Source organism: Lissotriton helveticus, chromosome 4_1 (genome assembly GCF_964261635.1).
Source record: "Lissotriton helveticus chromosome 4_1, aLisHel1.1, whole genome shotgun sequence".
NCBI lineage: Eukaryota > Metazoa > Chordata > Amphibia > Caudata > Salamandridae > Lissotriton > Lissotriton helveticus.
The window spans coordinates 35,929,260-35,954,358 of NC_136063.1; positions in this window are offsets into that span (position 1 = coordinate 35,929,260).

The window sequence follows — 25,099 nt, forward strand, 5'->3', positions numbered from 1 at the left end:
ACCGTGAAAAGTAAATGTCAGATGTTCACCTTGTGCAGGGCACTCGAGTGCATGTGACGCTATTGGGTATCGCATGTCCCTATTCTTCAGAGCCCTGAAGGGTTCAGCAATACGCTCTTTAAGTTTCCTGATTGTGCTGCCAATGTAACCTTTTTCGCACCTGCAAATAACAGCATATACTACAAATGTAGTATTACAGTCTATATGAGATAATATTTGAAATGTTTTAGAGCCTTTATAGCTGACAGAGCGTATCCCATGCATACTCAATCTGCATAAGCTACAATTCCCACACTAAAAAGATCCCTTATTAAGTGTGACTAACCAATTTGAGTCGTGTGCTTGCGGTCTCGGATAAGAGGGACTAATCATATTCCTGATTGTCCGACCTCTACGATAGGTAATAGAGGGATGACTCTCTATATGTGGTTGTAGATCAGGGTCAGCTCTAAGCATGAACTAATGTTTCTTTAACATCTGGTAGATCTTAGTAGACCATGTCGGTATCCTGTTATAATTCTTACTGGATTCTTTCTATTCTTCACAGATTTTTTGTTTGAGTGTAATGTTTCACATCTAGTCAGGTGTAATGCCCTATTTCTAGCTTTAGTAATTACTTCCCTTCCATAACCTCTTGAGATAAATCTGTTTTTTATGTCCTTCACACAGGGTATAAAATCAGAGTTTTCACTGCAATTCCTGCGTGCTCTGAATAGCTCTCCAAAGGGAATTACATTGACCTGTGACCTTGGGTGAGCACTATCAGAGTGTAATACTGCATTTCAGGATGTACTTTTTCTATAAAGTTTGCTACACAGTCTCCCTTGTTCGACATACAATACAAGATCCAAGAATACTATACTCTCACTACTGTAATTCATGGTAAATGTCATATTGTATTCATTGCTGTTAAGATGTCTGTGAAATTCCAGAAGCTCAGCCTCCCCTCCTGTCCAAATAAATAGAAGATGGTCAATATACCTTCCATAGTAGTGGATGTATTGTTGCCATTGTGAGCTGCCAGGGCCCCAGATCTGCACCCTCTACAACCACCCCATAAAGAGTCAGGCAAACGAAGGTGCAAATCTAGAACCCATGGCGGTCCCACAGACTTGTCCATACCACTGTCCATTGAGTAGGAACACATTATGTTCCAATATAAGTCTTGACATGCTCAGCAACATATCAGTATGGTCTAATAATTCAACTGGTCGTTTGTATAGAAAATATTTCAAAGCATCTAAACCATGCTCATGACTGATATTGGTGTATAACGAAACAACGTCCATGGAAACTAACATCATTCCTGGTTCCCAAATCAAATCATTAAGAATATTAAGGACATGATTCATATCTTTGATATGTGACAGTAAATTGGTAACATATGGTTGGAGGAAGAGGTAAAGAAACTGTGACAATTTTTTGGTGGGTCTAACTAACCCAGATATAATGGGTCTACCTGTTGGTGATATAGGGTCCTTATGCACCTTAGGTAAGGTGTAGAGGCACGGAAACCGTGGTCTATCTACCATGAGATACTTGTATTCTTCGTTGCTAAGAATAGTCTCTATGTGCCATTTCTTTAGATAACCATTAATTTTTCTAACAATGTCAAAGATGGGATTGCATGACAGTTCAGTATACCATTTCCTATCATTAAGCTGACTAAATGGTTCTGCATCATATTTGATTTTGTCCATTACGACAACATTTCCCCCCTTGTCTGCTTCTTTAATGAAGAGGGTGTTATCATCACTGAGGGTTTTAAGTGCAGTCCTTTCTTTATGTGTCAGGTTACTCGTGTATTGAGTCTGTTTTTGATCTTTCAACCTCTCTTCCAGTATATCCAATTCTCTAGTTATGTTTTTATAGAAGGCTTCTATGTTGTTACCACTAGATAGCTGTGGCATCCATCTAGATTTTACCACTGCTCTCACTAGCACTAACTTCAAAAAAATCATTTGTAACCATTGGAAAATTCTGAAAGCCGAGCCAGATTTTAGGAATGTATTTGATCATCAACCCATTTTTGCCTACACAAGAGGCAAGAACTTGGGTGAACTACTTAAAACTAAACCTGACCCACTAGAAACATATCGTGGAACTCGTCCGTGCCTACAATGTGGGAACTGCAATAACACAATCAGAGGGAACTATCTGACACATCCCATGAAAGGGCACAACATAAAACTAAGAGTGAATGCCACTTGTGATACAGCAAATGTGATATACATGCTCAAGTGGCCCTGCGGTATGGTATACGTGGGGAAAATGGAATGCAAGATCAAAGTAAGGCTCAACGAGCATAAATCAAACATCAGAACCAAAAACACCAAGTCTACAATAGCGGTACATTTCGCTGAAAAACATCACAACATTTCCCAATTACAGCTTCTCGTACTTGAGACCATCGAGAAAAAAGAAGGTCGGGACAACAATCGCTTTTTATTGCAACGCGAAAACAACTGGATATATTTGTTGAATTCTAACAAACCATTTGGTTTGAATGATCGGACAGAATGTATGTGTTATCTGTAAAACATTTGAACATATCAAGCCCTTTGTGCTGTTTTGCCTTGAACCTGGCTAGTGGAGATTCCAGGTCTATTGACACAGAAGTAGAAATTTATTTTACTGTACATTTGTTTTTCATTGAACTTTTTTTCAGGATTCTTTGTTTCCAAATAACTTTATTGACATGCTTACAACAGCCAGAACTGGTGCACGAACATTCTTATCCCGCCATTGGCTACCTTCTGGTCACATGATCGGACATTTAACCAATCGCAATACCTGAAACACTGTGCTTTTTACTCTCTAGTTCGTACTAAAACACTGATAGGCTGACAGCTCTGGCTGTTTGAAAACATTCACTAACAACCCTGAGATGAATAACTAACCTGTGAAACGCTGTTGCGGGTTTTTAAGTAAGTTGGTATTGAGAACCTGATACCTATTGTTTACGTTGTTTATAGTGTTATGTAGAGGATGTTAACAACATACTCAATGCAGGCTATTTTTTACAGCGCTGTTAACTGTTCGTTTCGCCATCAAACCATTTGACCACGCTGAAAGCATGAAATGTGAGTGCCGGATGGCGTTTTTTTGATTATGACAGCACTTTCTACATATTCTGGGGTCACACTGGTGTGCATGTATTTCATAATGTTATATATTGTGATATGTTTTGATTACTTCTCCGTCATATTTACAGTTTTGTTAATGTACCTTGTTTCAGCTTCTTGGTCCCGGATGAAGGGCTAAATAGCCCGAAATGCATTGGACAATGATTAACAAAGATCATGCTTAAAAATGATTAAAAAATGAATATAATTCATACATTGAAGATGAACTTATGAATAAAATAAGATGGTATAAACGGATGAATCCTTTTGCATCTTTTCAATACTAATTTTGAGTAAGGAATTCTGGTAAATTCCCAGAAAATTTAAGTGGAGCGCCAGGGGATGCTTCTAACGATCCGTTGGAAACACTACTTTGAATCTATATTTGTGGACGCCGTTGACAAGAGACGTCACCCAGGCGGCACACTCAAACAGTGAAAAATTGAGATTAATCTACACTTATGAATACATGATATCCAAAGCTGTGCGCATGCTCGTTTACTTTGACTACAATATGACATTTACTATGAATTACAGTAGTGAGAGTATAGTCTTGTATTATATGTCGAACAAGGGAGACTGTGTAGCAAACTTTATAGAAAAAGTATGTCCTGCAATGCAGTATTACACTCTGATAGTGCTCACCCAAGGTCACAGGTCAATGCAATTCTCTTTGGAGAGCTATTCAGAGCACACAGGAATTGCAGTGAAAACTCCGATATTATACCCTGTGTGAAGGACATAGAAAACAGATTTATCTCAAGAGATTATGGAAGGGAAGTGATTACTAAAGCTAAAAATAGAACATTAAAACTGACTAGAAGTGAAACATTACACTGAAACAAAAAATCTGTGAAGAATGGTAAGAATCCCGTAAGAATTATAACAGGATACCATACTGAGGAACCAAAATTCGATTCAGGCCTAGTAAAACATGTGGTCACTTTTAGTAATTAGCGTGATGTACCTAGTAGGCTCATGTAGGGATTCAAACACTAATACGCACACAATATGTAATACCTTAGGGATTAGTATACACCATATTACACGTTTTTGCATCTATTCATAGGTAATACAGCTTGACTCGACCGGCGCCATTTTGTGGCTTAATCCATTTACAGCATTAGTGAAAACCTATCATTACATTTAGCTCAAGCCGTTCTCCTGAGAAATAGTACAACTGTAGCAAAATGCTGCTTCTGCACGTTATGCCTGTCAAGGTTGTAGGTGGGGGTAGGCTTGATAAGCACATTCCAGGAGGCGTTGTGCGGACTCTCTCGGAGCTAGCAGAAGGGAGCCACCCTCTCGACCTTGTGCTGGGCTAAACTAAGAAGGCTTTGTCTCCCATATATGGTCTTTCCCCTGCACCAACCTGTACCAACTTGTACTTTTCCTTCCTAGGTAACGGTTTCGAAATGTAACAGTATATATGTGATCTGTTGATAATGTGCTAGCAGTCTTCTTGGTGGACCTCGTGGGGTTAGGTCGCAAGAAGCTCCTCTGGTAGGGTTTGTTTGTCACAATAAACAATTGGGTCTTCTACACTGCCAACTGACTGATTATTGGTAATTGGTATCGGGGCTATTTGTAAGTATAGCTCTATTGGGTTGTAATTTATTTTTCGGTACTTCAATACATCGTCTACTAAGATCTACCAGATTTTAAAGGAACATTGGTTCATGCTTAGAGCTGACCCTGATCTACAACCACATATAGAGAGTCATCCCTCTATTACCTATCGTAGAGGTCGGACAATCAAGAATATGATTAGTCCCTCTTATCCGAGACTGCAAACACACAACTCAAATTAGTTAGTCACACCTAATAAGGGATCTTTTAAGTGTGGGAATTGTAGCTTATGCAGACTGAGTATGCATGGGATACGCTCTTTCAGCTATAATGACTCTAAAACGTTTCAAATATTATCTCATATAGACTGTAATACTATGTTTGTAGCATATGCTGTTATTTGCAGGTGTGAAAAAGTTTACATTGGCAGAACAATCAGGAAACTTAAAGAGCGTATTGCTGAACACTTCAGGGCTCTGAAGAACAGGGACATGCAATACCCAATAGCGTCACATGCACTCGAGTGCCCTGCACATGGTGAACATCTGACAATTACTTTTCACGGTATTGAGAACATTTTATCTGATGCCAGAGGAGGAAACCGTGAATTACGATTGAGGCAGAGAGAAGCGCGTTGGATAATGCAGCTTCATGGAGTTGATAGAGGTCTTAATAATGACCACGAAATGCAGTATTTCTTAGGAAATTAATCACATTGTCCCTTGTTTCAGTTTTTCTCCAGTGATTGATGTTTTGTTATAATAATGTTACACTATAAATAATACCCTTTATGATTTTTTCTTTGTGTTCATCCGCTTATAAGTGTTTTTAATGGGCGGAATTTGCACAAATTGGGATCCGGTTTCAATGGACAGGACAACTTATCTATGAAAAATTGCTGCTTTGGGGGTAGCTTATATGGACTAGTTACTTATATCTTACATTACATATAAACCTTGGGATTTGATATGAAAAATGTAATTTTGAATGTATAAACTTATAGGACATTGTATATGAGGAGGGAAAGAATCCCAACGTTACATGACTATGTTGATGTAACTTACATGGAAATGTTGATTCCACGTATGGCTCATGGTTGGATACTTTTGGTGTTGTTCATTTAACGTATTAACATTTATTCAATTCATGTAATTTTTCCTTAACATGTACCTCTGTATGCATGAGTTTTAGGATAGTAATAATATGATTGTGTTGGAATAGATTGTCACAATGATGAATACTACCCTCTTCATATTATTTTACTCTTTATTAATTTTTTTTATTTCACTGTTTCTTCCTTCTGTAATTGTGGTTACGCAGTTAGCCGGTAATTTAACATAAGTAATATGTCATTATTGTAATAAGTCTGATGCCCTAAATAGGGTTCCCCGTGTCGTTTGTTTGCTTTATGTATTTGGTTAGGATTTATTTAAAATTTAGTGTTACCGCTTTCAAGATGGTGCATAATGTTGGATAACTTGTCTCTTTTCGATTTTGTTAACTGGGTGAGTTTGTTTACCTGAACTAAAATGGCGACGATATTAGACGATGCTCTATTGAATCTGTTGGTAGACTAATATTTAAGTAAGATCGGCAAGCAGGATCGAGTAGTCTCTAACACAGCAGAATCATCATCTTGATGATGAGACTTAGACCTTATATTATATAAAATAGCGAGCACTCTAACAACGGATCCCTGTCCCTTTTCACTTTTGCTGATTAAGTAAGTATTTATACCTGAACCAATATGGCGGCCACGCTAGACGCCAATCTACTGAAAATGCCGGTATGAGTAGCACTGAAAATATCGGTAAGCGAACGTTATTAGTTACTGGTGTGACTTGACGTGCTTTGGACATGATGTGCCGTCAAACAATAGTAAATATGTACCACTAACTACGATTGATGATATGTCGTGAAACTTAACTTTTTCACGATAAATAATACTATGTTACCTGGTTTTGAATTTTTGTCGTCCTCACTATTGCAATTGCTATTGCTGCTCTTTGAAAGTGATAACTATTTGTAGAGTAATGTTGACACATACAACATGATTTACAACTAGGAGACCTATGCTATGAGATATTAGGTAAAAAAACATTATAATAGATGGGAATAAAGTTGAGGCTTGTGTGTTGGCTTTAGGGATTGAACCTTCGCTTTATTTGTTTTATTTGCGTTGTTTTGGTTCACGTAGGTTTGTGACTGATTGTTAACATGGAGATGTCGTGTTTACAGAAGACGGACCTTATGTTTTAAAAAGCGTTTTTATTGAGTAAGAGACTAAGACACAGCTTATATTGTAGGCATATTGACACTGAACAGACAATTGGAACGGACTGTTAGAAGAAGATATAATATCCACGTTCGTTTTTCAGAATATTATTTGAGTGAGTTTACTTATGTATGTATTACAGAGATAAGTTGGTTCTATACTGTTAACGATGATTGCTAAATCTGTATTATAACTTCTTTTAGAGGATTGGATACTCAACAGATTTAACCTCATATGGATATGGTATTTATGATAAATTGGCGAGTGTTGTTATCTGCTCACGGGTGTTTACCTTGCCTGATTTAAGAATTGGTTGAGTTTTTTAAATGCTCTATAAGAATGTTTTTAAACTCTACGCTTTTTTCAACCTACATCTCCTTTTACCTGTTTTGGTTTGTATTGGTGGGTGTTTCTGTCTCTCACAACCATTTTTCGGGTGTGGTACTTGGTTCTGTTTTGGTTTTCATTAAATTTATATAATGAGACCACTGTTTGGGATATAAATGACCTTGTACGCACTTTGCCTGGCCTTTAGTTTCCCCTTATAATGTTATGTGACATAAGATGGCCGCTATGCTGCTGTAGAGAGCAGTCGCACCTACTCCTTCTCCTGGACCCATGGACTACGAGGTTGAATGGAAGGGTAAAATATGCTTAATTTCCGGGGAGTTTCCTACAGTAAAGAAGGCATCAAGGAATCTACTGGTACTAACATATTGCGGAAGGTAATCTCAACCCTGAGATTCTATTACGGCGAATCTTTCAGGAGAGTGCTGGTATATGGTATCACTGCAGGCTTGAGGATGTCACAACGCACTGGCGCGATCCCAAAAGCCACTTTGAACAAGCGAGCCGTAGCAGCTACAGCATCTACTGCCCAAAAGATGCAAGCTAAGAGAGGAGAGAAATCCACTAAAGAAAAGGAAAAGATCGATTCCAAGGCCGACTCCAAAGCGGCATTACAAGAAATGCAAGCGGGAACTCCTGGAGCCAAAGGACAGTCACAACAGCCACAACAACAGAGGCGCTCGCAATCGGACAGCGGAGCACAAAAACACATGAATGCTGTACCTGTTTCAAGCAGAGATCTGCGACAGTCTACCGTCACAGAGGCGTTTGCGGGGAGAAGTCAGCCCTCAATCGTGGTTACGGGATGCCCCTCTGAGCCGGTCACGAAGGTAAACGCGGAAGGCGTCCTCGCCGACCGCGAGGACGCAAGTACGGCGGTTGCTAGGCAACCGGCGTTGCAGACGTGTACGCATCAAGCGGGAGCCGCGGGAGCCGCGCAGGGAGAGGAGACTGCTGCGAAGGCTGGCGAGGATAGGAACAGAGGCGGGGATGCAGATACAGAGACAACGGCATCAAGTAGTACCGGTAAGCCTGGCAAGGGGCAGCCAGAGGAGTTGGCAGCCCCAGTGAATAACAATAATGCCCTAATGCTTGAAGCACTTATGGAAGTAAATGTGGCACTCACACCTACGGATAAAATTGACATGGCACAGTCTAATTGGGGAAGTATGAGAAGCCTAGAGAGCCGCACAACAAAGGGGGCTAAAGGAAGGAGAGTACGCTCCCCGGAGGCAGAAAAATTCTACTCAGTGACTGAGGGCTCAGACTCTTCTCTGCTGGGGTCAGAGGAGGAGGGCAGTATTACAGATCTTTCATCAGGAACTGAATCAGAAGAATCTCTTTCTAGTGAGCATAGAAGTAAGGAAACTCAAAAGAAAAGAAGAAGAACTATGATAAGGCGAGAAAGAGACTTAGATAGAGCTGCGTCAAGTACAAATAGGAAGCTGTTATGGGATTATGGTAGCACCGCCAAAATGTATCAGGAACAGGACCTGGGTGACGCACCTGAGAACTATCCTTTAAATGCACCTCAAGACGCATCTGATATCCCACCTCAAGCGACTCTGGACGGAATGTTTTCCATGCTTAAACAAATGCACCTAGAGGCTCGCCTAGAAAGTAGAAGAGCGAGACAAGACACCAAGAAAATTCAAGCGAGCATCAGGAAAATGAATAGGAAATATGTGGAGGTGGAAGGCAGGGTGGAACAAGTAGAAGAGAGGACCGGAAGACTGGAGGATGAAGTCACGGACTGGCAGAATGTAAGAACAGAGCAAGGAAAAGTGATCGAGGACTTACAGTGGAAACTGGAAGATTTCGAAAATCGCCAAAGACGGAATAACTTACGCTTTTTGGGCTTAGAGGAAGGGCTGGAAGGGAAGGACCCAAGGGGGTTTATGATTAAATTATTAAAAGACGCATACCCAGAGGCGCAGTGGCAATGTGAGCTGGAAGTACAGAGAGCGCACAGATTTCCGCTAACGCAGAAGGGAGGAAGAGGCACTAATCAGAATGGTTTACCTAGGGCAATGTTGTTTTTTTTTGGTAACTTCTTGGCCAGGCAGGAAATTATGGAGACTGCAAGACCAGATAGGAAAAAGTCAGTTGAAGGAATTACTTTTTTTACTAGACCTGACTTTTGTCATACAACGGTGGAAAGGAGGTGGAAACTTAGGCAGCTTATCACTCCGTTCCAACGTCAGGGCTCTGAGGCATATCTGATGTATCCATCTAAGCTAAAAGTTATCACAGGGAGACGCACCAGAATGTTTTTTTCGGAAGTAAAGGCAGGCGAATACCTCGCAGAGATTACAGAGAATCAGAAAGGTAGGAAAAGTAGGGAATCGGAACCAGCATAGGATGTATAAGAGTATGGTCTATCTTAATGTGAGTAACTTGGGCGGGAGAAGGAGGCGACACTACAGTGGAGAGCAGCCACACATAGGTCAAAATTGACCTATTTGCCTGTAACAGGGGGGGGTTAGCAAGGGGAGGGGGGGAAAGGGGGTGTTGAGGGAGGGGGGGGTGGGGAAGGTGGCGGACAGGAGGTAAGGGTATGTACAGCACAAAGTATGAAGGTTTGTAGGCACAACCAGGTGGCAACAAAAAGATTTGAGGAGAGTGATTGTGGGACCTATTTCAAAATCAAATGGTAATAAGACTTGCTACCATTAATATTTGCGGGTTGAATGATGGCGGGAAAAGGCAGAAAGTAGCGGCCATGTGTAGATTACTAAAATTGGATGTTATTTGTCTTCAGGAGACACATGTGAGAGGAAAAGATAAATACCTTATGGATCAGCTAGGATATGAAGTTTTAGCATATACACAGCAAGATGTTAAGTCAAAGGGAGTCGCTATTTTTGCAAAAAAAGGTTTTGTGCTAGTAAAGAGGAAGAAGGAAGACGCTGAGGGTAGATGGGTAATGGTAGAGGGAGAAATAATAACTGGAGGTAGATACACAATTGTTTCTGTTTATGGCTCGAATGAAGACGAACCTGAATTATTTGATTTCTTAGACACGGAATTGGCTTTATGGCCAGAGCCAGTAATCTTTTGTGGGGATTTTAATATCAATGGTCTGTCAGGGTTGGGTATGACGGGAGGGGGGATGTTGGGAGATCGGAAGAGAAGAACAAGAAGGGCTATTGCCAATTTAATGTATAACAACGCACTGGTAGATGTTTGGTCAGCATATAACCCTGCAGGGTCAGGTAGCACCTTCTACTCAGCCCCCCACAAGAGTATAGCAAGACTGGATTATTTCTTAGTTTCGAGTCCCTTAGTATCAGAAGTGAAAATTGAAATGTTACCCCGGCTCTTCTCGGATCACAATCCATTGGTGCTCTCTATATCCCGGAATTGTAACGCATGTCATAAAGAATATAACTGGACATTCGAAAGGAGGCTACTTAAGGAACCCGATTATGTTAGTAGAATGAAGGTATGGATTAGACAATTCTGGGAGGTAAATAGAGGTACGGCATCTACAGGTATGGTTTGGGACGCATTTAAGGTAGGGATAAGGGGGGAAACATTGGCTTATACTTTACATAGGAGTAAGAAAGAGAAACTGGAATTGACTAGTAGGCTACAAGAGTTAATGAAGTTAGAACAACAACTTATTCAGGCGGTCATGAGTCGAGAACCCCTCGAGCAGATCTTATTAGGAATAGAGCTGAAAAAGGCAGAGACTGGTGAAAGATTGGCAAACAAAGCAGCGAGCAATTACTTAGCAAAAAAAGAAAAATGTTACGAATTTAATGAAAGGGTTGGACATTTGCTAGCAGTTCGTATCAGACAAGATTTGGCAGCCGGGGAAATCAAAGAAATTAAGAATAAAGGAGGGAATGTTGTAACTAAGGTGGAAGATGTGAGGGAGGTGTTTAGGGAATTCTACTCAGAACTGTATGATCAAGACTTGAGAACTGGGGTGGAGGTGATAGAGGATTACTTGGCAGGAATCCCTCATAAAGAATTGATGATAGAGGATAAAGAGGCTATGGACCTACCATTAACACTGGGCGAAATATATAATGCGGTAATGAAACTTCCTTCTGGGAAGGCCGCAGGGCCCGACCAAATTCCGGCAGAATTTTATAAGACTTTCTGGGACACGCTGGGGATCGATATGTTAGAAATTCTAAGGCATGCACAGATGGGGGAAAATATACCACAATCATGGGCCGAAGCAAGTATTGTAGTTATCCTGAAAAAGAATAAATCACATCTGGACCCTGGCTCATATAGGCCAATCACGCTCATGAATGCGGATGCAAAAATATATTCTAAGGCTCTTTCACTTAGGCTTAGCAGGGTAATTGAGGGGCTGGTATACACAACACAGCATGGCTTCATTCCTGGTAAAGGGACCACGGAACACACAAGGAGGATGGTTACCATTCTGGACGCTGCGGGTGCTGCAGGAGACCCTGCCTCGGCTATCTTTTTGGACGCTGAAAAGGCCTTTGACAGGGTCTCCTGGAGCTATCTGTGGAAAGTCTTGGGATGGTTTGGGATAGGTATAGGCTACATAAAGGCTATTAAAGCGCTATATTTAAACCCAACAGCTAAGGTAAGGATAAACAGAGGGTATACGGAGAGCATAAACATAAAGCGAGGTACAAGACAGGGTTGCCCGGCTTCACCATTACTCTTCGCCCTATATTTAGACCCCCTTCTGAGAAGATTAGAGGGAAATCTAAATATTCTCCCGATTGGATTTCATGGACATGAGTATAAAACGCTAGCATATGCAGATGACGTGGCAGTTGTCACACCGGATCCAAGGTCAGCTATTATAGAAATTGAACAAGAGGCTGCACATTTTGGTATGTTCGCAGGGTACTCGTTAAACAAAGGTAAAACTCAAATAATACAGAACAACTGGGTAAACTATCAGGATATAAGAACAGCACCCGAAGTTACATATTTAGGGGTGAAGATTACAGCTGATTTAGATAGTTTAGTAGAAATCAACATGCGCCCGCTACTGGAAAAAATCAAAACAAATACGGAAAGAATGAATAATCTACATCTGACCCTAATGGGTCGAATTAACGTTATTAAAATGGTAACATTCCCCAAAGTTTTGTATTTATTTAGATCCATACCGTTATTTTTTGACACTTTATGGTTTAAGAAGTTAGAAGCGATTTTGAATACATTTATTTGGGTTAAAGGGAAAACAAGGAGAGCATATAGGCACTTAACTGTAGGAAGGGAAAAAGGAGGCTGGGGAGCACTGGATTTCAGGCTCTATTATTGGGCAGCAGTACTACAATATAGCAGGGTGCTATTAGGTGGGGGTGGGTCAGAACACTTAATGGGAATCAATGTAGGATTAGCCAATGTTTATACGATACTTTTGGGTGAGGAGGCTGAGAATGGGCTCTTAAATACAACTGACTTCATGTATTTTAGACACACGAGATTTAAGACTTTGGAAGCAGTATATAGGGTGTGGAAAGGAGTGGCCAAAAAATTTGGCTTAGGCAGATACAACAATTATACAAGATTATATACAAACTGTTCTCTACCGAGGGAGATCTTTAACGATGCCACTATGTATGATTGGTATAACAAAGGTATAGTGAAGATAGGGAACCTACTGGATAGTCAGGGTAATATGATACAGTTTGGGTTGCTTAAAACGAAATTTGGTTTAGAGCAAAATAGTTTTTTAAATATCTTCAAACCAGGAGCTTTTTAACACAAAAGCAAGGTGGCACGGCAGGGATGGGACAATGCAAATTCATGGAATATATAGGAACAACTAATAAATGCACAATAAGACAATTATATGCTGAATTGAAAGAAAACAAATCAGATGAAAGGGCGAAATATTTGCAGAAATGGATGGAAAAACTGGGGGTAGGCTCAGAAACTTTTCAGGAGTCATTGGATTTGGGTAGAACAGTGTTATGCTCAGCAACCCTTCAATCACAGCATTTCAAAACAGTGTTCTCACTCTATCATACCCCGGCTAGGATCGCCAAGTGGGGTGGGACAACGGGAACAACATGCCCTCGGTGCGTCGCGTATGGGGCAGACATTGTACACATGTTCTCGCAATGTCCACAATTGTTTACTCTGAAAACGGCCATCGAAGAATTTTTTGATAAAACACTGAGGATTAAAATTAAACTTGAAGATAAACTAGTTATTTTAAGGGTGGCCGATACGGTAGAAGCTATGCCAGTAGAGTTTATTTTTGTTTCAATTGCAGTTCTTCGTATTTGCATAGCAAGGAATTGGCTGAATAAGACTCCACCACTATTTTCGGATTGGATAGCCAGCCTTCTCACTATATATAACCTAGAAAAAGCAATATACGCTAGGAAAGGCAGAAGGGCTAAAGCATTAGGCGATATAATATGGCAACCTATTACGAGGTGGAAAAGAAGTAGGACAAACCTTGTTTAGCATAAGAAAGTGTGATATATATATATATAATTAATTAATTTTTGCATTTGTATGTTTCCTTTCCCTCTTTTTGATGTTCTGAATATGGTTTGGAGTTGGGTAGTATGTAGTTTACAAGTTGTGTATAATTACTCTATTTTTCTTTTTTGTTTTTCTTTATGTTTTAATGTATTGGAACGTATAGATAAATGTATACAGAACCACCAGAGGAAATGGAATGTGCTGTAAACATATGTTGGATTACTTGGAAAAAATTTGTGAAAATTTAATAAATATTATTAAAAAAAAATAATATTGTTATGTGACATTGTTTCTGATGACTGTAATACTGGTACATCTCACAATACAGTTGCATACTTTGTCTGAAATAGTAATTCAATTTTTTAATAAATTCTAGCCCTGAGGAAGTCTGTGGTTGATTCCACACAGGACGAAACACTTGTTGGTGGCTAGATCTTTTTCTTCAAAGAGAAAAAGAATTGTTGAAATAAAGAAGAAAGTTGTGAAGATCATCTTGTCTCTATGAACTTTTTACTTGGAATTTGAGCTCAGGATATACCCTATGTCCTACTTAATGGTTTGGATTTTCCACACCTTCTGGTGAATGTTGAATGGCCGTCACCTTATCCTTTGAGCTTTAACTAATTGAACTGAAATTACAATTTTTGCAACAATGTGCAATTGTTAACGCAGCCATTTGTGTCTTTGTATATTTCTGTCTAATGTAATTGGAATCTATTAGATGTAGGCAAACCAGGATATAACTGTGGATTGTATACTGTATTAGGTCTACTTAATCTAATATTCCTGCCCCCTAACTATGGGTGACTTAGATGTCTATAAAAGTAACCAAGAGGGTAAAGCGAGGCAATGCGCTCAGTATGAGGGCTTGTAGCCGCTCTTTCAAGGGACGTTTGTGCCCACGACGGGTTCTTAAAGTAATTGATAATACAGTCCCCATGCAGAGTCTTCCTTGACGGCCCTATCCAAGTCACCCTTCTAGTTAGGAGTACCTGGTCAGCATGACCCACTGGAAAATCACAGTTTTGGTGCAACCAGTGCACCACTTTATTTTTTAGGGTGTCATAGCTTTATTTTTGTTCCGCTTCTAGCAGTGGAACATTAACCATAACTGCCACATATGGACTACATTCTGGCTGTAGTTTAATAGATGTAACTGTGGATCCTACAGGCTCATCCCTCTTCCTGAATTTATTCGGGGCATGACTTGGATATTTGTTAACTACTGCATCCCCTCTGTTCTGTGATCTGTCCACTTTTCTTAACAGATTGTTGGTTGCCATAGATGTGCAATTGATGGACCCTAAGTCAATGATCTTCCCGGTGGTACCCTGCGATGTAACTGTATCGCTAGTGGATGGATTGGTTATAACAGCGTTTATTGGATTTAAACTACGCTCATCAAGTGGATCACTCGTCAATACCCTTGCTGGGCCACTAATATCTTTTAAGATATTACTAAGTTTGGTCACTTCCGCATTTAGGTTATTTATTTTATCGACCAATGGTTTAAAGGTCATTTCAATTTTTTGTGTTAAAATGGATATGATAAGGTTGACTTGTTCATCAGACATCAAATTAGAAGTACATATTTTATCTGTTACCTTGCTTATATTGCAAGAAGATGGCTCTTTTTTGTTTTACCAGTATTCCCTGACTTAGGGGCCGATTAGGATTGCGGTGATTCCGCATCCTCCGGGCCAGTGGAAGCCACCGCCGGCATCAGTCTCACTGGCTATTGAAAGACGATCAAACTGGCACAAGATAAGCGCTATTGCACGGTTTGCTGTTCAGAGCGTCGCACCACTCGCTACATACTGTTGCTGTAGTAGTGTCGTCCAGCAGTCCCTGTACAGTGCAAAAACAGGTAGCCCTTATAATGTTAGGCTAATGTGTTCGGAAAGGTACAGAGGTCAAATATTTAAAAGGTGGCCCTGCCCTGCCGTGATCTAGCGTGGACGGGAGCCCTGGTCTGGTTTGAATGTGCACCTCCTGGCGCTGACTGCTGATGTGCACTACTGGTGCCAGAGGGGGACTCTTGGAGCTGGAGTCCCCCAGTTGTTACAGGACCGGTGCAGTCCCCCATGGACTGGTGGAATACAGGAGGGCAAAGCGAGCAGCTGCAAAGCAGGCCTATGTGTGTACATGTGGCACAGAAGAGGACCAGTTAGTATCATATGCAGTATTGGCCCCCAGTAAAAGGTCCCTTCCTGGATTATTCTTCCAGTAGGGTTAGTCTTTGCCTAAGACTAAGGTTATTACTGCCCAACAATGTATTCTAGTTAAGGGGATTTGTATTTTTACAAAATGTTTCCTTAGACTTTGGAAACTTTCTCTCTGTCACGGACGGATATTTTCTTAATATAGTTCATGCATTTGGACCTACAACCCGGGGCTGAATATTTTTAACTATGTTTACAATGGTCACATACAACTATGCAAATTCATGCAGAAACGTTTCTTTATGTTCCATGAGCTGTACCTAATTATAAGACAGCAATCTACCCATTTTTTACTTGACAGGCCTACTGGAACACAGTGCCTACTCCCTCCTCCCTTGGACAAATAGGACCTTCAGTCCACCACTAGTTTCATAATCCACTCAGGTAAACAATATGTCGTATCATTCATTTCCTGTTTTCACTCTCCTTTTGCCAGGAGATGTTTGTAATTCCTTCGTTCTCTAACTAAATATGCCTTCGCATAGGATGTTACCCTGCTTTCCTTTTTAATGTCTTTCAGTAGACGACTTAAGACAGACACAATACTAATGTGACAAGACCGTTTTTACCACCCAGGAACCCTGATAAGCACTGCATTCATCGCTCATTAGCATGCTTACAGTAAGTAGATATTATTAAAGGAACGCTAGATTTAATGACAGGGACTCTTATGCCCCCCCCTTTACCTGCTGCAAAGTCATATCAAGCACCGCCAATTTTGTTGCTTAACAACACAATGACATATTTCAAGATGGTTATTTTCCCATTCTTATGTCCCCGCAAAGGTCCATCTTTGTTAAATTAACATTGGAATAAACTAACAAACAACAGGATTACAGTATCCGGGAAGGCGACCCTTGGACCCCGGTTCCTCTCATATTCCCTCCATAAGCGACGTATCATAAATTCAAAGGTAAATGAGTATTGGCTTTTGTGCAACATTGATATTTAATGCTAGACGTAGTTGGATCCTATATTTTCTTGGTCTCCTTCTTTTTATGACCGAGTCTGCTTCAGTGACAATCAACAATACTAGGCCTCCAACATGGAATTAGCCCAACCCCTACACAGGGTTTTCTTTTGCTGTGTTCTCCTCATCCTTTCTTCTCTCTTTTTTTCTTATTCTGGTCCTCTTCTGTGCCACATGTACACACATAGGCCTAGCACACCGCGTGCCGTGTGTACATATCCATCTCCCGCTTAATGAAATCGCATGTTGGAAATTTAAACAGTCTATGAATTGATCCCCTGTAACTGTAAATATTACTTATTTTAACTGTAAATAATGTTTATACACTTGTATATATCCCTAGGCTTATATGTATTCCCCTGCTGACAGAATGCCTGTGGGCTGACGCCTTAAAGATCAATGAATACATAAGCTCCATGTCTATCGTTGTAATGTTTTTAATATGTCAATTGTTGTATATGTTGTTTGATTGGATGTTGATCTTTGTATATAGAAATTGATTGTATATATATGTCTTTTACCGACAGCCCTGAAGAAGTCCCAGCTTGGGACGAAACGCGTCGGCTGTATATGTTTTACTGCTAACTGAAAATAAAGATTAAAAGAAGACCATCAACATCTCTCTGAGAAATATTTCTTCATTGTGCTTAAACACCATTTGCACTTATTGTTTTGCTTTCTTTTTCTTTGTGGTGCACCTTTGCGGTTGTTTTATCTGTACAAAAATTCCCTAGGGATTAGGCATAGTGATGATGGGTGCCATCCAGTGTGCACACAATCCCCTTATTTAATTCAAGGGTTAACGAACATCACGGGGAGAAAGTTAGTCAGGTGTTGACTCTAGGAAGGGTCCATCATTATATTCTGTTCTCAGCTGCAAAGCAGGCTTGGGACCCGGGCTGCGGGAGCCCTGGTCCGGTTTTGAACGCGCGCCTCCTGGCGCTGACTGCTGACGCTCACTACTGGCGCCACAGGGGGATCCTAAGAGCTGGAGTCCCCCAGTTGTTACAGGAAAGGTGCAGTCCCTCACGGACTGGTGGAATACAGGAAGGCAAGGCGAGCGGCTGCAAAGCAGGCTTTGAGTAATCAAATTATAAAGTTTAATTAATTTTTATAGTGAATAGTAAAGGAAATAGGTTGTATGTATAGTATAGTTTGTGATGTTATATTAATTGGATTGGGAAAAGTAATTTATATATGTTTAGTGTCCAGCACCTTCCCTGACTTAATAATAATTGGAGTGGGAATAGTAAATTAATTAGGTTTAGTGTCCAGCAACTACCCTGACTTAATCCCTTCGTGCACCCAGCACTACCTGCAGGGGTGCACGACCATTGGCTGACACAGCCCCGCCCACTCCGTTGCACCAAGGCGGAATGTTCACCGCGGTAAAGGTGTTATTAATAACTGGAGTGAGAATAGTAAATTGATTAAGTTTAGTGTCCAGCACCTTCCCTGACTTAATTCTAACTGGAGTGGGAATAGTAAATTAATTAAGTTTACCGTCCAGCAACTACCCTGACTTAATAATCACTGGAGTGGGATTAGTCGATTAATTAGGTTTAGTGTCCAGCACCTACCCTGATTTAATACTAACTGGAGTGGGAATAGTAAATTGATTAAGTTTAGTGTCCAGCACCTTCCCTGACTTAATACTAACCGGAGTGGGAATAGTACATTAATTAAGTTTACTGTCCAGCAACTACCCTGACTTAATAATAACTGGAGTGGCAATAGTCGATTAATTAAGTTTTATTGTCCAGCACCTACCCTGATTTAATACTAACTGGAGTGGGAATAGTAAATTAAGTATGTTTAGTGTCCATCACCTTCCCTAACTTCCTACTAACTGGAGTGGGAATAGTACATCAATTAAGTTTAGTGTCCAGATCATATCCTGATTTAATACTACTGGAGTGAGAATAGTAAATTAACTAAGTTTAGTATTCAGCACCTACCCTGCCATAATACTAACTGGAGTCGGAATAGTAAATGAATTAGGTTTTGTGTCCAGCACCTACCCTGATTTAATACTAACTGGAGTGGGAATATACAATTAATTAATGTTGGTGTCCAGCACATTCCCTGACTTACAACTAACTGGAGTGGGACGAGTAAATATTATTAAGTTTAGTGTGCAGCACCTACCCTGATTTAATACTAACTGGAGTGGCAATAACAAATTAAAGAAGTTTAGTGTTCATCACCTACCCCAATTAAAGACTAACTGGAGTGGGAATAGTAAATAATGTATATGTTTAGTTTTGTAACCGTGAAAAATTAATATAGTATGTAGTAGCAATGTGTATTAATTATAACACAGTTATAAACGATTAGTAATAACATTATCTATATATATATTTAATATATTTATTATAGTACATGTAATTAAAACATATTTTTTAGATTACATACACCATTAATAAAATGATACACAAAAATCAGACATTTTATTTTTTATTGATGTTTATTTATGGATAATAATATAGTGTTGGTCATAAAAATGTATATTTTATTACGTGCATATAATATAATTTAAAACACAGAGAAAAAACAACATTATTTATTTTACAGACAGAAAATATTTGGTACATATGTATACTTTTACAAATAAAAATTATGTAAACAAATGTTTTTACCATTGGTAAAGTAGTAAATACTGTTATGTAAACTTTGTAACATGAAACAATGTAGTTTTACATTGCTTTAGAAATATTTGAGTAAAAAATATCATTTTTATTAACAGTTTACACTTTAATCTTGTATTCTGAACATTTATTTTTTGGTTACATATACTGTAAATTGTTAATAATATTACTGTTATCTAATTTTTTATTACATTTTGAGTTTCACATTTTTTTACTTTTTTTAACAAATGATACTTTTTTAATTATGAATAATATATGAAATAATATTATTAATTAATACATGGTTTAATTTTTATACATTTGGTATACATACATGTTTTTAATATGTAATAAATGTAGCACATGTTTTAATCAACTTTGCATATAACCTGTATACATATGGAATTGCAATCATAATACTTATATGTTTAATACATTTTAATATTATACTTTTACAATGCAGAAAAAATGTTAAATAAATGTAAAAATATAAGATATAAGTTGTTCGATTTTTATAACACATTTCACCCGCGTAATAAACATTTTATATAAACAAAATATATTAATTTATAATGGTTAAAGCTGCCATATTTGTTTGCTGCTTGTATGTTGTAAACGCTCGCTTTTGATTTGGGTTATTTCAGAGGGGACAAACTCTCTCTTGGAAGCTGCGTCGCATCAAGATAGGTAAGTTTTCTTTTCTTTTTTTAAGCTATACTTTTACTTTAATTTTAAAGTAGTTATGTTGTAGTTAGTGTGTGTAGTGATAGGTTTTTGGAGTTGTGGTGTTTTTTATGTGTAAGTTATATTTTAGCGATTTATCGACCATTATCTTTTGAGTCCTAGGTTAGAAACTTTAAATATGTGAGAATATGGTGTGAATAATGTTTTTAATAGTAATATGTTGTAGACAAAGAGGTCAATTCCGATTCAGGAAGGAAATTGTTGCCCCGACATGGACCTATTATTTTTTCCAACCGAATTCTACACACTCCTTCGGAATGTGCAAGTACGATTTGAAGTGTAAAAGTTCCTAATGATTTGTTCGGGAAATAAACTCTACGTACGATTTGGTAGGAAAGGAGCCTGTCGTGTCAGACTCGTACGTGGAAGCATCAAGATAGCCAAGTGACAACCCGAGGCAACAGACACCACAGACTCGTCCGCAAACGATGCCACTCAGTCCAGTATTAAAACAGCACATTAGACACGTATGCTGCAACGTCTGGTGCATGTTCTGGTGCGATTCATGTTCTGGTGCGATTCGGAGCATCAATACGTCTTGTCCAAATGCTGAGACTTGCGTGAAGCGGAGCCCTGTACGACGCGTTTTCAATACGCATCGTACTTGCGTAAACGGAAATGTGTTGGTTGGCGCATCCGTACGACGCGTACTCCGTGTTTCCTAAACCTGTTAGTTATTGACATAGAGCACGAAGCGGACCCGATGATTCAGTCGGAATTTGACAAATTGTATCGTACTTGCACATTAGGAGAAAAAAGCTACGGATATCATTGGGTTGTCTAGTAAACCTCCTAATAGCATTAAGAAGGCATTTTTTCCTGAATCGGAATCGACCCTTATATGTGTATATGTGTGGGTGGGAATGATTGTGATTTTTTACAGGTTTTTGTCGTAAAAGTGGTGGTTACGGGAAGATTGTGTTTTTTTGCATTAAGAAAGTGTTAGTTTAAGTAATAATTATTTTACACTTACTTAATTTTTCAGGTTTTCATGGAGCATTTCTGTTTTTTAAAACACTTTTTCTGTTTTTTATAGTTTCTCGTATGTGGACTTATGGACCGAGGATTCATTTTTAAACAGTTGGATTTTTCCATTTTGGGGGGATATTTTTGTGTTCACTTGGTATTATGAGATACCTGGATCGCTTGACAAGAGTTGGGATTTCCTTTCTTCAGCGACAGAAACAGTAACTTATTTTAATTATTTATTGTGGGTGGGACATGTTTAGAAAATTAGTGTTATTGTGTTTTATATTTTCATATATATATAATTAATATGTCTATATATTTTAATTATTTTTGTCAAATATAAAAAATATGTGTATTTATTTAAATTGATTGTAAAGAAAAGTATTATATTTTTTCACGGATTTATAAGATAAAGTAGGCTTTTGGCAATTGTTTCTAGGTATTCTAGGCCTCTTGTTGTTGGATATAGTCTGACTTGATGTTGTAAGTATTCAAACATTCGTTTAGTTTGTTTGGATAGTTTGGGCCCTATTTGTGTTACAGATTGCTCCATTCTTAGCTGTTGGTAGCTCTGTTCTTTTTGGAGTGATAGTAGGAATTTGTGTAGAGTAGGTGGTCCTCTGCCTGTTGTTGCTTGGAAGGCATTATGCCAACCTTCAGCAGCATTGTTTGTGTTTGCCTCTTTATTTAGTGTGCTGAGGTATACATTCCACCATGGGATTTTGTATTTAGGTTGCCTTCTGTGTCCTGATATGTGGAGTCTTCCAACCCAGGTATCTTCAAAATAGTCTAGAAGGGGACTTATATTTCGTTTATTTTGTTGGTAATATGGAATTTCTATCAATAAGTTGTAGTGTTCGGCCATGTCAGTAACTGGGACGTAGGCCAGTGCTATACGTTTTTTTATTTGTTATGCGAAGGAGCTTTTTGTCGCATGTTCAACACTTAGGGGCCCATTACAATGATGGGCGTAATAGTCTTCGGTCCGCAGTGCACTCAGCAAAGATCCACCCACATTACCCTCAGCATCTCCGTTGGTCAAATAATGATGCAATGCACCGAAAATCCAACCACGGAGTTCGGAAGTCACAAATGACTGTCAGCCATGCTCTGAAAAGTTGCAAATACCACCGGGGCGGATGAGGGAAGCAGTTCAAGGGGCTAAAAATCCTGCTTCTGTTGATGAATGGTCGCATGGACAATTACAATGAAACCGCAGAGCTGGAGGACGGAGCATTGCATTCCTATTAGCTTGCTCACGTATAGAACAAATAAATGATGGTAGTAACAAACTGAAAAGTGATACACATAGTGTGCCTGCCCATGACACTGCCCTCAAACACATCAAAAACGCCACAATGATATACCCTAAATGTCCATTGTCAATGTAAGCCATGCCCAGCATGGAAGAAACACCTGGAGGACACCACTCATGTGGACACACGAACATATCACAGCATAAGACCAACCCCTTTCCTCGACCAGCATCCTTTGACATCAGAAGTTGAAACAGAGAGACAGGACACCATTTACGCACATGGCACAACATTACATACACCCATCTCCACACAACACCACTCCCCACCCACTCACCTGACACATTTCACATAACCCCGCCACCCGCTGCACCCTGCAGTTCTCTCACCTTTGCACCATGAACAAACAGAAAATGCATAAATTCACTGACACTGAGTTGAAGGTGATGGTAGGCCAGGTAATAAGGGTAGATCCATATTTGCAAGGGAGCCTGGTCCAACACACCCCACTTGTGTGCAAAAGCCAGATGTGGTCAAGGATATACAACAAAGACAATGCTGTAGGGACCACCCTACGCACACTGCGTGACATCAAAAGGGGGTGGATCAACCTCAAGTCCCGGGTCAAGCATCGGACCCATAGGAACCATGAGGAGGGCCAGTGAACTGGTGGCGGCCCTCCCAAACCACCACTAACCTTCACTGAATGGGAGGAGAATGTGCTTAATCAAAAAATCAAATGGGTAGTGGAACACTTGATACTACAGCACCAGGATTCTTTGGAGACCTTCTTAAAAAACCCTCATACATGCACGTAAGCGGTGTGGTGGTATAGCTTGATTCTCCACCATTATACGTAGCATGGGTGCATATCATAGGGTCTTTGTATAGTAGTATGCAACCTCCACCGGGAGGTAACCACTGGCTATGTGGAGAAGTGTGGCACAATGGTTAGAGCGGCAGACCCTGATGCAGAGGTCTAGCCTGGGACCAGGGTTCAATTCCCCCCTCGGCGGGTCTTGGGCTCAATTGCCGCGGACCTGATAACTCTCGCCTCGGTGCCTATTCTAATCATGGGTCCAACTCTGCAACTCTGGGCAATAGCTTGCTTAATCTTCACAACGGCCCCAACAACGCTAGGATGCCTGGCTTCACCTTGGGGGTGCCCAGGAGTGGGCACTTCACAGGGAAAAGCCAGGAAGGGTTCTACAGCGGTATGCGTACAAGCGACTGAGATACCCCTTCGGGGGTCGATTCGGTACGCTATACAAATACTACTACATTTACATTTACACATTTATGTAGCAGTGTTCAGAAATAGTGCTGTCAAAAAAGATGTGTTAGTCAATATGAAAATCCTTGGATCAACAAAAAAAAGTTTTAATAAAGAATTGTGATTCAAGAATTATTAAAAAAAGGGTTTTATATAGATTGAGATTGTGTTACTAGATGTACTATACATTAGATTTGGGCAGATGGTCGAAATGTTTCAACCCCACTATGCCCAGCCGGGTCTGGGTGGCTTTCTTCAGGACCGAGATGTAAGTTATAATACTTGCACAATTTGTGTAGTACAACAGTGGTTATATTTTCTACCTTCTGTTTGGTGAGGTCAGTAGTACCAACAACCAATAAAAGACGTAAAGGTAATATGTTAATATCTATTATTCAATGTGACCCTATATGAATAACTTCAAATACTGATTTAGTGATGAAATAAATACTTTAAACACTAATTTTGTGATAGGAGGAATACTGTGAACATGTTACTGAGAATGGAAAGTTATTCTTATCTGTCACCATGATGTATAAAGGTTTATCTTATATTCAAATTATTGTAAATGAAGATGGAGTCTAAAGCGCTTTTTTTATAATTGTATAGTGGACTCATAGTATGTCAAAAACCTCTCCTGCGCAGAGAATCAGTAATGCGTTGCAATCGTATTTGGCATCATCATAATTCAAAAGTATTTGCCCCTCTTACGACAGTTGTTATGCCAAAAATAAACTTCACAATTGTTAGTAACGTTCATCTCCAATGAGCTATTGTAATTCTAGCCGTACATCTCAAGTCTAAAATAATACTTCCTTTGGGGGTCAAGAGATAGTCTTCTCCGTCGCCTGTGTAAAAAGGAAATGCATAGTTAAAGGAACGGTCTTACTTGGTTTTCGCCGCATGTTTGTGGTGGCATGGCGGTTCCTCACCAGCTCTTTGGAAGTCCCTTGCTTGTGCTGCCGCTACCCCCGGAAGTGACGGGATCGGGTCTCCGGGCATTTTTATATTGTCAAAGCCTTTGGGAAACTAAGAAAAGACTATACGGAAGAAAGACTTCTGTATAATATCGCCTATTTTTATCAATGAAGTGTGAAATTTGTGAACATTTTTTTTGTAACGATACATACCATTGTTATACCTATTTGGCCATTTATATAATACTTGTGAAAATAAGTACTAATATCGCTGTCGGGAGATGTTGTTACTACACAAGCATATAGTTGGGGCATTTTCAAGAAGCCAATAACAACAAGGTGTTATAGTGATTTGTA